Source organism: Orbicella faveolata, unplaced genomic scaffold, assembly GCF_042242905.1.
Source record: "Orbicella faveolata isolate gen_17 unplaced genomic scaffold, um_ofav_v1 contig_37, whole genome shotgun sequence".
NCBI classification, from domain to species: Eukaryota; Metazoa; Cnidaria; class Anthozoa; order Scleractinia; family Merulinidae; genus Orbicella; species Orbicella faveolata.
In genome coordinates this window covers 3407372-3420773 of record NW_028301566.1, presented here as the reverse complement: position 1 = coordinate 3420773, position 13402 = coordinate 3407372, and the positions used below count along the sequence as shown (strand labels likewise).

Genomic DNA, 13402 nt, shown 5'->3' with positions numbered 1-13402 from the left:
ATCATTTGCATTCTCTCCATTGTTGCATACTTACAATCTCATTCTTTGAATTCCAATTCATGGTACACATAGGAGTTCATTCAAAGTAATTCTCTCTCTCTCTCTCTCTCTCTCTCTCTCTCTCTCTCTCTCTCTCTCTCTCTCTCTCTCTCTCTCTCTCTCTCTCTCTCTCTCTCTCTCTCTCTCTCTCTCTTTCTTTCTTTCTTTCTTTCTTTCTATACATCCAATACTTGACCCTCCTTCCCTTAACAAACATGACAAAACTTCAAGAAAATAACAAAATAAAAACCACAACTTTCAACACAATATATTTTTCGAATACAAAATTACCCATAAAATTGAAAGCAGAATAAACCTGCCATTTACAACTACATATAACATTTACCACTCCTATATAATCGCAGGGTAACTGCATACACACATCACAAGACAAACATACACTGCAACAACTGCCTCATTGTTAGCAATCATGTTACACGCATCTTGATGGCTTGTTGATGCATTCATAAATTCTCCACTCTTTCTACGCTAAAATGTCTAAAAACAAACTAAAAGTCAAGACCTGTACAGGGCATCACACCTCAGTAAACAATCTCATAGATTTCAACCCACCCACAAACAGCAACTTTACAGCTGTGTTATTCGCCTATACAGAAAAAACAAACATTACTCCAAAACACAACATTCCAATTCCAACTGCAAGAACTGCTAGGACATCAATACAAGCTCTATAACCAGTACGATAACTACATATGAAACTCACTACATCTATAATTTATTGGTGCATAACATTTCGCAACTTTTGAAACCATACTACACTTCTATATAACATCACAATTCCACTCTTATCATCAACAATGGTAATCAACAATGATTCACATTCTATTTCATCAGCTTCTAAGTGCAAACAATTGTTTTGCACCTTTCTCTCCTCTAAAACATCCCTGGCCTTCCTACAAATTTGTTGCACCTAACAGTACAATTCAAAGACCAAATGTTGCATCCAAATGACTGTTTTGCTTGGAATACAACCCACATGAAAAACCAACACTTCCTAAACTTCTCATTTCACAAAGCACAAAATTATACTCATGTCCTAAATAAATTAAATCACACAGCTGACTTCTTTATAAACACACGTACTGTGCATTATCAACAAAAACTGCAACTAATATTACAATCCAAATAATTACATTTCAGAAAAATCATGTGAAATCAACAGGAAAACAACTCCAGAAACCAGACCTGCTAAAAGTAATACAGCCCAAGTTCAAATCATGCTATAGCAACCATACTAAATTAAGGCTTATGCAATTAACATGTTACTCCAACTAAAATAATAATACACTTCACTGGAATAGCAAATCCTGTGAAATTTGCAACAGCGAACATTGCATCACTTTCAAGAATTTCACAACACAAAAAAAGAAATCCTTACCTGGAGACAACAACTCCTGTATTTCACCTTCCCAGGATATTGACAAAAAAAAAATTCCCTCATCAATGCCATCAATTATAATCTATTAAAATACTTACAAATGTTTCTTCTAGCATAACAGCAATGTACCACAATTACAATACACGAATAACACAAAAACCAAACACAAGCATTATATAACCAGTGACACAGAGGACAGATATACTTCAGATGATACCATTTTGCAATATCAGGCCTGTCATTAAGAGTCCAAAACCCATAACATCTGTTACGCCTGAGCATCCTTGATCAGCCCTTGATGTTACAGGTGAACTTGCCTGTTCTGGATACAATTCACCCACAAAGTAACAAGTTCCTTACAGGTACAAGGGCAATGAGTGAATCTAAACTTAATGACAGCCCTGCTATAGCATATCACCTTTTTATACAACATTAACCATTCTTTCAACATATCATTCATGTTAGGACACATTTCGTCACCTCCCCCTTCACGCCTCAAATGCTAACCGTACGCAAACATGACTATATAATTGCTAACCGCAAGCAAACAGCACTAATTAAAAGCAAACTATCTATGTGTCCTAACATGAACTATCCCATTCTCTCATTTAACTGACCCCATGCAAATACCTAAGTGTGTCACCTCAGACACAATAATATTATTGACTCACCTACCCTTGACAATAGGTGACCAATCTGGAGAGGTTGATCCTTACAGGCAGGTTTAAATAACATTGACTCAATAGAACATAACAAACAAAACGAATGCAGTTCAAGACAGATGGCCCTTTCTGTAGCTTCAAAGTCAACTTCATTCCCTTACTCAACACCACTATAAAACTAAAACCCTCTGTGCTTTCTGAACAAAAAGGGTTTACATTTACAATCAGGTATGCATCACGCAGACTCTTTAGAATATCAACATTTTTATGCAGACCACTTGAAAACAATCACTTTGTGCTGATGTCTAGGCAGTTTACTCACTCTGTGTTTATAACAGAAACTTCCACTGGGCCACAATACAATAGTTTACAATATTCTACTCAATTAGGAAATTCTGATGAAATGCTACATAAATAGTTCTGTTACAAGATTCAATAATATTACTTATTTGTATACAAGGAATCAGCTATTTTTGCATAGAATGTTGTTCTGCTAGAGACAGACTGAATAAGCTACACCAAGAGAATCATACAGAGCTAAAGACAAACTTCATTTCAACTAGCCAAGTCAATCAACTTGACATTTCTTCGGCAACAGCAATGTTCACTGTGACTTTGTGTTAAGGATGACTGAGGTTTTAGTACTAGACTTAACTAAGCTTGACAATAGACTGTATTATTTAGAAGTTGCACCTTAACTAGTATTTCAGTAGCTATTGCTAAATTAATAAACACTAATACATTGTTATTGAGAGTAGACAATTTGCAATGCCCATGCCCACGTATGACTTCTGTGAGCCATGTAAGCCAGCAACAATGACCTCAATGAAAAGCTAACCTCCCACTAATGAAACTATCTCAAACCAACTGCAGTTTCAGTGTTAAGAGCCTAGACATAAATAATTCAAAGCTGCTTATTTCAAAAGCTTTTCAAGAAAAATAAATATTGTATTTTCCTCTCAACAACTTTTTCCTTTTTCCTTTCAGATATATTAAATAGTTCCTGTATTATGCGAATGTAGAAATTTATGATGTCATAAATTGTTACAACTCAACAGAACAATACTGAATCAATAATATCTCAACAATTATCCAAGCATTCTTCCTTAAACTTGTCTTCAATAATGTTAAAAAAAAACATTCTGTAGTTGAGCCAGTTTACACTAGCTATAATAACAATATTAGCACTGGTCTTGCGTGAATTGCAACTAAAATTCCAAGGTTTTGTCTTCAAGAAGGATCATCCACTGCCAACAATCTACTGAATCTACCAACAATAATTACAACAATATACACAAATAGCCACCATGTTACAAGAAAAACTCTTAAGGAGCACTTTTAACAGTTGGAAATGGGGATATTTGACTTTTGACAAGGGTGTTGTCACGGGAATGGCAATTCAACTGTTATTTATGCTATGGCAAGCAAGCCATTCAACCCATTCAAGCCATGCAAGCCACTTATCCCCACTGTCTCTAAGCCTAACCACAAGCCAACAACATTTATGGGGATTGGTGGGATTGGGGATTACTAAGCCTAAACAGGTATTATCCAGGATTAACAGACTGCCATATTTACATTAACCAAAATGGCTAACAAGTTGCCTTGCATCAGTCGCTGGCTACGACTTTGAGCAGACCCTAACATTTCATTTCTTACAACACATAAATCAATACATTTCACTCCAATCACATCCATTGATCAATTCACACAAAGCAAAAAAAAATACCGCTAACAAACAAACCAAACCAAAAGAAATTCACAATAACCATGTTGGTATCTGAAGGTCTCCTTATTGCAAATAATTGAATTGCCTTCTTCTGGGTACCAAATAATGATGACAATGATGATGCAGAAAAAATCACTTCAATTATAATTTATTACAATAACCACATTAAATGTACACAAACATGCATTACTGAATATAACAACAATACCACACCAACAATTCCCAAGACCCAACTAACTAACAGGGGTCTCAAAATGTGTCTGCAGTGGGAAGAGTAGGCCAGGCTGTGACATGTTAGAGTCCACAAGGCCACTCATCTTTGGGGGAATGGGGGCATGCCCCCCTCCCCACAGAAAATTTTGAAATCTACAATATACAAGTTAGGAAATGCCATTTTCTGCAATCAGTGTTTGAAACTGATCTGTGAATGGCATAATTTTTTTCCTTTAATTTCTTGGGTACCATAACTTTCACGACAATAATTTTATTCAAGGAAGCAATGATTTTCATTACCCACTGTGTCACCTTACTTTACTGAGTGGCATGACAATTCAAAGAAATCCTTTTAACACATATTTTGTCTGACATTAACAAATGTAAAACAAAAAAAAATTAGATTCAACCATTTCCAAATCTAACATTTTCATTTATAATGCAGCTTTTAAAGCTAGTCTTCAAAGTGCAGTTAATAGAATGTGGTGCACTAAGCTTCTGTAGGGTAATTACTGAAATTATAAGTATGTGCGATAGTTCAATGAAACACAGCTAATTCTTTACTCTATCTTGACTCAAACACACAATGAAAACTCAGCCTTTCATCAATATATGTTGCACACAACACTGTCTACTACACCAGAATGGCTAGCATATCCTTCTCTTCATTTTGTGCCAAAATGGCTAGCATATCCTTCTCTTAAGGTATTATGGCAGGTGGATTTTTACGAAAAATTCGAAAAATCTCTTTTTGCCTGTTCAAATTGAGAAGATTGAGATCAATATTTTGCAAAAAGAATGGGGGAAAAGGCTTTTTTACTTTTTAAGATAAACAAGAAAAAAAAATGTTTCAATATCATTAACCCCTTACAGCATGTTGACAACTCTAACTCTAATTCACCCCCACTTGGCACATGTAATGCAAATTGCGGTGTGATGCTTCATTTCTGCACGCGAACTGTTCTCAATCTGGTTGTTTCGTCACAATTTAGCTTTTGTTATTGTCTGAGTTTCTTTATGTCAGCACGAAAACTCTTACCCATTTTTGTCTTCAAAAAAAACGAAGAGGCGAAAATCTGGTGAAACCCACAGGTTCACCATCAAACAAGATCTTTGGCTCTGAGTAACCGTGGGTCATACTGAAACCAAGAAGAATGGTTGGACAAACTCGATGACTCTAGTCCCGCCAATGAAGCTGAAGGACAAACTACAACAAGTGCTCATCACATGAAATTGCTGGAGAACAGACACCATTCCAAAACTTAACAACAACAGAGTTAAGCGCAAATGTACATGTTGACAATATAGACTTCAAGATTTCCTCTTTTTGCCTTCACAAGGCATGGTTTCCAAAAATGTGTTGAGAACGAAGGAGCCTAAACTTATGGAACATAATACCAATGCCGCCGATGAAATCTTTTAAGTGATAGAAATCACGGCAGTTTAACTTGTAGTTTGTTGCTTCTCAGACGATTTCACTGCGACTGGTTTCCGTGCCGGAATTGTAGTCATCTGTTTATTTCAAGTTGTCATAACCCATCATTGCGCTAAACTGACCCATGCCAACATCTGTCAATGCGGAGGGAATTTTTAACACCTATTCACACCAATATCATAAAAGGTTTTTGATCTTTTTCTCGATAAAAAATAACTGCATATAAAGATGACAATTTTCAGTTCGTTTATGCGCATCTTCTGATTGAATTGGCTGAAAATTGGCAGGTATGTTCCAGGATACCTCCTTCACAAAAGGGGTCAGGCTTTGTTTAATTTCACTTCCGTTTCAAAGTTATGGCCTCTTTAATAGAAGGAAAAGTTCACATTGAAAATATCAAAGTTTAGGAGGGTGTAGAAAAAAAACATCTGGAAAATCGCAGACACACACCCTTTTTGAGGGTGATGTTTGAGGAAACATTTCCAATGAAAAACATGCCACTCCAATATTTCACGCGCGGAAGCGAACTAGTTTAAGCGAAGCAGTGTATCTGGGTATTTCTTTCAATATCACCAGTGTAAGAGCTCAATTTCCAAACCCTGTCCATCCACCTACCATGACACCTCAATTTCATTTCTGCTGCAGCAGCAACAACAACAACAACAAATATTTTGCCCAGATTGCTTGGAAGGATACCTACTACACATGTATCACTGGCAGTTAAGTCTTGCAGCCTATGCTAGGCTTGAACAACCCACAAGTGTATACACTTTAGCATGCTGCTGCCCGGAGGTTTCAACTCGTAGTGCCATTTAGAGTTAGGCTTTGCCATTTTGCCGCCCTGTCTGATACAGCATGGCTTTCAGTTCGAACATGGTCAGTCATTTCCAAATTATTCATTTTAGCAAAGCACAAGGATTGGATGCTTTAAGCCTTCTTTTTAACCAGCTTCACACAATCACACTGTACGATCACACTATACGAACTACTGATACTCCTGGGTTAAAAACCATTTACTAAACTTACTTCTACTTCAAAAACAATTATTATTGCAAAATTGAGTGTGATGAAACTATTTTTCAACCCATATGAAAAAATGTAATGCACTCACCAGCTTTAAAAATTCAACCCTAGGATGTTTCAAAACCTGAAGAGGAGAGGCCAAATTGTTTTTCATTCTGCTTCTTTTTAAATTCTATGCACTTTAAAATGATTTTTTTGGAGTTAGGCAAGATGCTCTTTAACAATTTAGGAGTCAAACTCAAGGATTTTCAAAGATACCCAACGCATAATTCAGGAAATAGCAAGCAAGTACACGGACATGAAAGTGATCAAAACTAAGAAGATAACAAGCAATTCAGACAGGTTTATCACTTTCAAACATGCAAGTGAATAACTTCCATTTTCGGGTCCATGATTTATTAATGAATTTCAAAACCTTGGCAAGTGGGAAAGTGTCCCACTCAAGCAAAATTTCACTGTTACTTGCCCAAAGGGCAAGCTGGAATTCAAATATTTTTCAAGCCCAGATAGTTTTATGTTAGTATCAAGAAAATAAACTGTTTCCAAAAAAAATTTCGATATGGCCTTGACATCCCTGACCCATGGTGGCATACATACAAATACACAGTCTGATATTGATCATAGAGTTAACATTTTAAAAATTTTCATAACTTAGGTACCTGTTTTCATTATCCACATCAAATATGCTTTACAGGTTATTTTTTCATCCACTCATTATCAAATCAAAATTTTCTGCATAACTAACAACCCATAAAACAAAAACTTACTCCTTTGAATATTAAGCCTTCATCAGATTGAATAAAAACCTATTACTTTGACTGAAATCACCAAGGTTGCGTCATAATATAAATAACGTGACAACTGTTACAAGTAGCCACCCTAAATAATGCAGACGGCAGCACAGGACTCACTTTTTGGCAACCACATCATTTTCAGCAAAAAAATCAGGTATACCTGTTCATAACGGACACTGCTATTAAGCAGAAGTAGAAATTTTACAGTTGACTTTTGTGATAATTTCTATTACTACAGCCATATATAAAACAGACATTCATTTGATTTCGCAGTTTACACAAAGGGTTTCTACAAAAACTACAAAATTGTTAGAATGTTTACAGCGAGCCAAAATGAAAGCAGAAATATATTTCCTCAATACACTCTTAAGAAGCCACCAGAATTGTTCATGACATTATCCTTAGTCTTCTTATCAAATAATATGGTGTAAATCCACCAGGAGAATTGTCATGTACCTAGCTGTAGAACAGTTTATGACACAGCCTTTCCTTTCATAATAAAAATCATCATCATCATCATCATCCAGACATAATACTAATACTGTCAACATCATGGAGAAGGGCCCAGGCTAAGAGTAGAGCAATTGACAACTGACTTGGGGTTAACTACATAATACACACACAAATTATCATCAAAAAATAACAGACTTATTTCTAACATAAACGCCATCTTATCCTGCATCATAAAACATTTCCTTTTTAAAACACAGCCAAGTTTTCATGCTTGTATACAATAAGAAAATGTACAGTTACCTTCTGCAAATGTGTTCCATGCACAAACTCTGCAAGATTTCATCAACTCTTGGGATTGTGTGTCTCTCTCTCAGTATATTTAAGATGGCATTCATGTTAAAAATAAGTCTGAACAGGTTGGCTAAGAAATTGACAGTCAGGACACACCTCAATTTATCAAGTTAAAAGCAGTTGGCAGCTACATTAATAAATGTATCAGCCGCACTTTATTTTTCCTGATACCTTTCAAAAAAATTCCCCTGGTCACATAACACACATACATGTATAGTGACTAAAATTTCATGTTAATTCAGTGAGCCCACTATAGCGAACTAAATTCAAATTTCAAATGCACTTAGGAAGTATTTTCATCCAAACTTTTGGAAACCACACTGTCCAATTTTACAAGAGCTTCATCACAGCAAGAACTTTTAAACTTCAGCCTATCTATAACTTAAAGTTTTCAACTTTGATGTTTGCAATATGTGTTACTATTCTCCAATGTTATAGTGTGACCATCCCTGCAACTTAATGATTGTTTATCATCTGATTCCCTTTGGTGTTTTTCTGCCTTAGTAAACAACAATTTCAAGTTTTTCTTCTATTCAAAGGAAACCTTACACGTGATTCAAAATTATTCTTTTTTGTGTCATGTCATTGAAATCAGAGTCCAAAATATTGCTGAACTTGGGGTCACAAAAAAAATTAAAAACATAAAATTATGAAAATGTTTATTATTTCTACAATGAAAATCATGCTATCTTCCTACAGGTTAAACCAATCACAATAAAGAGATTAAGCCATGCTTATGGAATAACAGTAAAATCATCTCTGTCAACTTCAAACTGTTTTTCAAATGAAAGATTTCTTGCTGACACAACAGTGAATCATAATTTGCTTAGTGCCTTCAATCTAGCATGCTGCAATCCGGATGGAGGGTTGTGGTTCAAGCAATGCCTACGCTCAATGCATTGTGTACTTGGACAAGACACTCAACTCCGCCCCTCTCCACACCCGCTGCAGGTAAACAAATTAGTACTGGTCAATGGACTACCATCCCACTACATCCCACACAGGAAGAAGTAGATGTAAAATTATTCCTACCACCTTCATGCCACGAAAACTGAGATCCTCTGATGGTAAGAAACACTTGGCCTGATGCAGACTTCTATCACCTCCATAACTACTATTCCTTTACAATCCTGCAAAACAAATAAAAAGCCAGTGCACTGACAGAGCTTGACATTGCGAGTGCTGGCATGGGTCCCCAGTGTGACCAAAATTTTTTTCACTTGCACTAACTTCTCAGGTTTTTCACCAAAATACTTTTGCAGGTGACTAAATCTGAAAACTAAGGGGCCAGCTGGCCACAAGGTTTTTATCCTGAACGTCGAGCCATGACTAATGTTGAAGATTAATGGTCAGCTTGTTGTAAATAACTTCAGGTAATAAACATTTCAATACACACAGCCATGCTGAAAGTACTGCAATGCATTGTTTACTACTTCAGGTAATAAACATTTCAATGCACACAGCCATGCTGAAAGTACTGCAATGGATTTAACAGAAAAAAGAAACCACTTGAAATATAGGAACAGCTAATAACTACATGTAGACTGATTTCTAACTAAGTGTATTCTGTATTTCAAATGCATGTGACATTTTCAGTGAACTTACACCTTTGTTACAATAAACACGAAAATAACTGAGAAAACAATGAACAACTCTCTAGTCATGCTAGCTATACAAAAGTGCCAGATTACAGCAAATTCACATGACACACATGATGTTTAATTTAATTTTGAAATGAAGATCTTACCACAATTTGATGTACTCAAAGGGAGCTATGCCCATAAATCAAGCCTTAAAGCAAGGTGTGACAGAGATTTCTAAAATCAAATCATAAACCATACCCTTAAAGCCGAGTCAGGCAAAGTTTGAAAAAAAATTAACAATAATCTTGAGGACAAAGATTTTTAGCAAATTTTCATGCACAAGGTTCAATGTCTTTTGAGCTTTTAAAATCCCATGACTTCCGATGACCTTTCCCATGAGCTTTTTGACTTTTCCACATCACCTATGTTAAGCAGTTGTTATCAAGAATTTGCAAAGAAGTGTATTATTTAAGGTATTTACCCAAAATTAATTATGATGTGTAAAATGCATGTCAGCTAGCAGGGTTTTCGTTAATATTTGAAATAGCAGGAGAGTAGTGTAAAGTAACAGGAGAATGATTTTTTAAAGAGCGAAGCTCTTTCACGGAACGAGCGAAGCCTTTGAAATTTAGCCGGAGAATTCTACGTAGTAGCCGGAGAATTCTCCGATCCCCGATGCCTAATGAACACCCTGAGCTAGTGTTTATTTATTACTAGAATTCAAACTGGTTTTTTTGACTCATCTGTTCTTTCTTCAACTTTTGATCTTTTTGCCTTTATATATATTCTCACTAAGCATGTACTGTAGCTCCTCAAAGACTTTCCATGGCTAACACAAATTTCATGACTTTCCAGGCATGGATTAAAAAAAAAATCCACAACTTTCCAGGTTCTCCATGATCTAGAATAAGCCTGTTGTATTGAGATCCAATTAGTGGGTTTATCACAGTTGTGCAAATTAGCATTTGCCTAAACGATATCCAGTTTCACTAATCAAAATGCCCTAAATCCTCAAATTAACACCTCCTCTCAAATAAGCACCCCTTCCAATAAGTGCTCCTCCTATCGGCCAAAATTTAAAATAAGCATCTCCCCTCAAATAAGCGCCCCCTTCCAATAAGCGCTCCTCCTATTGCCCAAAATTTAAAATAAGCGCCTCCCCTCAAATAAGCACCCCTCCCCTCCCCCTGTTTTATGAAACAGTACTGAGACAACAGAGGATGTATATATAGTTTCGGTTGTGCTCAATCGCAAGCAAGTGATTATCAACTATTTCAAGCACTGTACATTAACCATCGCAACGGATGGTAGCGAAGATCTGCTGCTTCATTGCCTTAAAGCCTAACCAACCTTGTGAAGCAGGCCTAGACCGGCTAAAGGGGTTATATTATGTAGTTCTTCAAGAGAAACAGGATCCTTCTGAGACTTCTGAGAGTCTAACACATACATACTATATTACCAAAAATTCAATCATATCTGAAAACGATTTGGAAAAATGAAATTAACGCTCCCCACTCCCCCCCCCCCCCCTGCCCCCTTGATTAAGTGCCTCCCTCACATAAGCACCCCTCATCTTATCCTAAATTTAAAATAAGCACCTGGGCACCAATTCAAGGATTTATGGCATCCAATTTCTAACATCCCATTAATTTTAACAACAAACATCCCGTGTCACATTAATTTTTTAGCTAAGTAACCCATAACCAAAAAGCCCCCTAAAGGGCCTCTGTAGGGTACATCATAACGGTATTTCTTCTTACAAAACGCTATACGATACAGCAACAAAATATTCATTTATCCTCAAAGATATAATGTCCATTTACGATCACGATATACAGGTTGTTCAAAACACGAGACTGCTCTAATCATTTCCTTTCAATTAACTCAAAATTCATCTCGTGGACATCACACTTGAAACTATCAAATGGGCAATATAGTCGGAAAAACACCTCTCATAACCAAACATAATGCTACAAAATGAAAACAAAAATGCATCTTTTTTTACATCGGCCATTGACAGGAAACTATCCCAACCTCAGTGAGCTTACAGTTTTTTTGCCGGAAAAAAAAAACCACCTTTTAGACCAACAAAAGTCCCCACCCAAGCAAATGAAATGACTAAATCATCCACTCGTTCGAACAAAATATATTATAGAGTAAGCTGAAACACTGCAAATCAACTACTACTACTCCATATCGTTATATCCAATAAGCTTAATACAAGCAAAAACATGACATTCTTACCGCAATGCATAAACTGAATCCTTGCAATAGTTTTGCAGAACAAACACGGGCTCAAATTACTAGCCCGCCATTAAATGGAAAGAAAAAATAAGTTATCAAGCAGCATTTCGGAGCATAACGCTAGAGAATAGGATAAAGAAACACTGTTCACTATCCCGAACATGTAACCGCAAAAACGAAACCAACAACTTGTCTTCCACGTGCTCTTTAAACACAGCATTGCACCGCCATGCTCCAGTACGAACAGACGCTTCGCACCGGTCAAAATTAACAACCACGCTTTGCTTTACCGATAAAATATAATGCACTAGCAAGACAAAATGCATTGAAACTTACCCGTTTCATCTCCTATCGAAAAACTAGAGGAAAGCGGGACTCCAGTGATAAATTTCGAAGAGAACAGCAGAACACATGTTCATGCAACCATGTTCGTTTCAACAAATCTTCCCGCCTACCCCGGCCCGGCCGCAGACCGCGGCACTAGTTACCAGGTCACCAGGCCCACAAGGGCAATGTTTTGACAAAGGAAATCGTTTACAGTGAATTCAAACATGGATTTATAAATGTATGCCTTTTTATATTATAACTGGACAATTAACATAGGAATAAAAATAAAAGGGATATCTAATAAGAATATCAGTCAATCATTCAAATGAAAAAAAAAAACAATGACAGATTAGTCAGAAAATTTATTTCAATATTTATTCAAAGACATCAACACGTATACAATTTCACTGATTAATTCAAAGACTTCAAATTTCAAGATGTTATAGCCACAAAAAGTTTAAAGGAAGAAAATAGAAAATATATAACTTAGAAGTACACGCTTGCAGCCAAGTTTAAATCTATTTTCATTCAGAAAGCCACGAGAGTGGAGTGATATACGGGAAGTCCAGAAAACAGGTAAGAACGTAAGGCTACATGAGTAACGCAACAGTAACACAACAAGTTCAAGTGCTGACTGCAACTTATGGAATAATTTAGTAGACACTTACTCTAATATATAGTTCCTCTCCAACAATTCTGAAATCAATGCATATCAGATAGGCACCTGATAGACATGAGCAACCAGGAAAAAGGAAAACCCAGCAACCAGTCTCCTAATGAATACAATACATTTTATTAATTCAATTTAATTCATTTCAATTTATGCAGGCCTAATAGGAACAAATTTAATGAATCCCAGGAATTCATTAAGAAACAAATCCGCTACACAAAATGGACATGTGCTTACAATATAGGCAGTATACATACTAGTTACGCAATGCTTTCAAGTAGTATAAACCACAAAATATCATAGTAGTCACTGTATTTTCTCAATATACACACCAGCCTTTAGGCGAGTGATTATACCAAGAAAAGAACAATTGAAAAGTGGGATATTCCATGGTGCAACACGAGAAGTGTTTCAAAATTATTTTATACCATGCCATAGAAAATACAGTGGCCAACACGTATAATTGATAAGACATAATTA

The 13402-nt window shown here is 36.2% G+C and overlaps 1 long non-coding RNA gene across 1 annotated transcript; it reads right to left on the bottom strand.

Annotated features, from left to right (window-relative positions):
- Positions 1-8740: 8740 nt before the first annotated feature.
- LOC149101632 (uncharacterized) lies at positions 8741-12612 on the bottom strand. The gene is made up of 3 exons (XR_016202853.1): positions 12262-12612; positions 9134-9228; positions 8741-9043 (listed from the first exon to the last, which is right to left on the bottom strand). It is a non-coding gene; the product is annotated as an uncharacterized LOC149101632 (long non-coding RNA).
- Between the last annotated feature and the right edge of the window lie 790 nt (positions 12613-13402).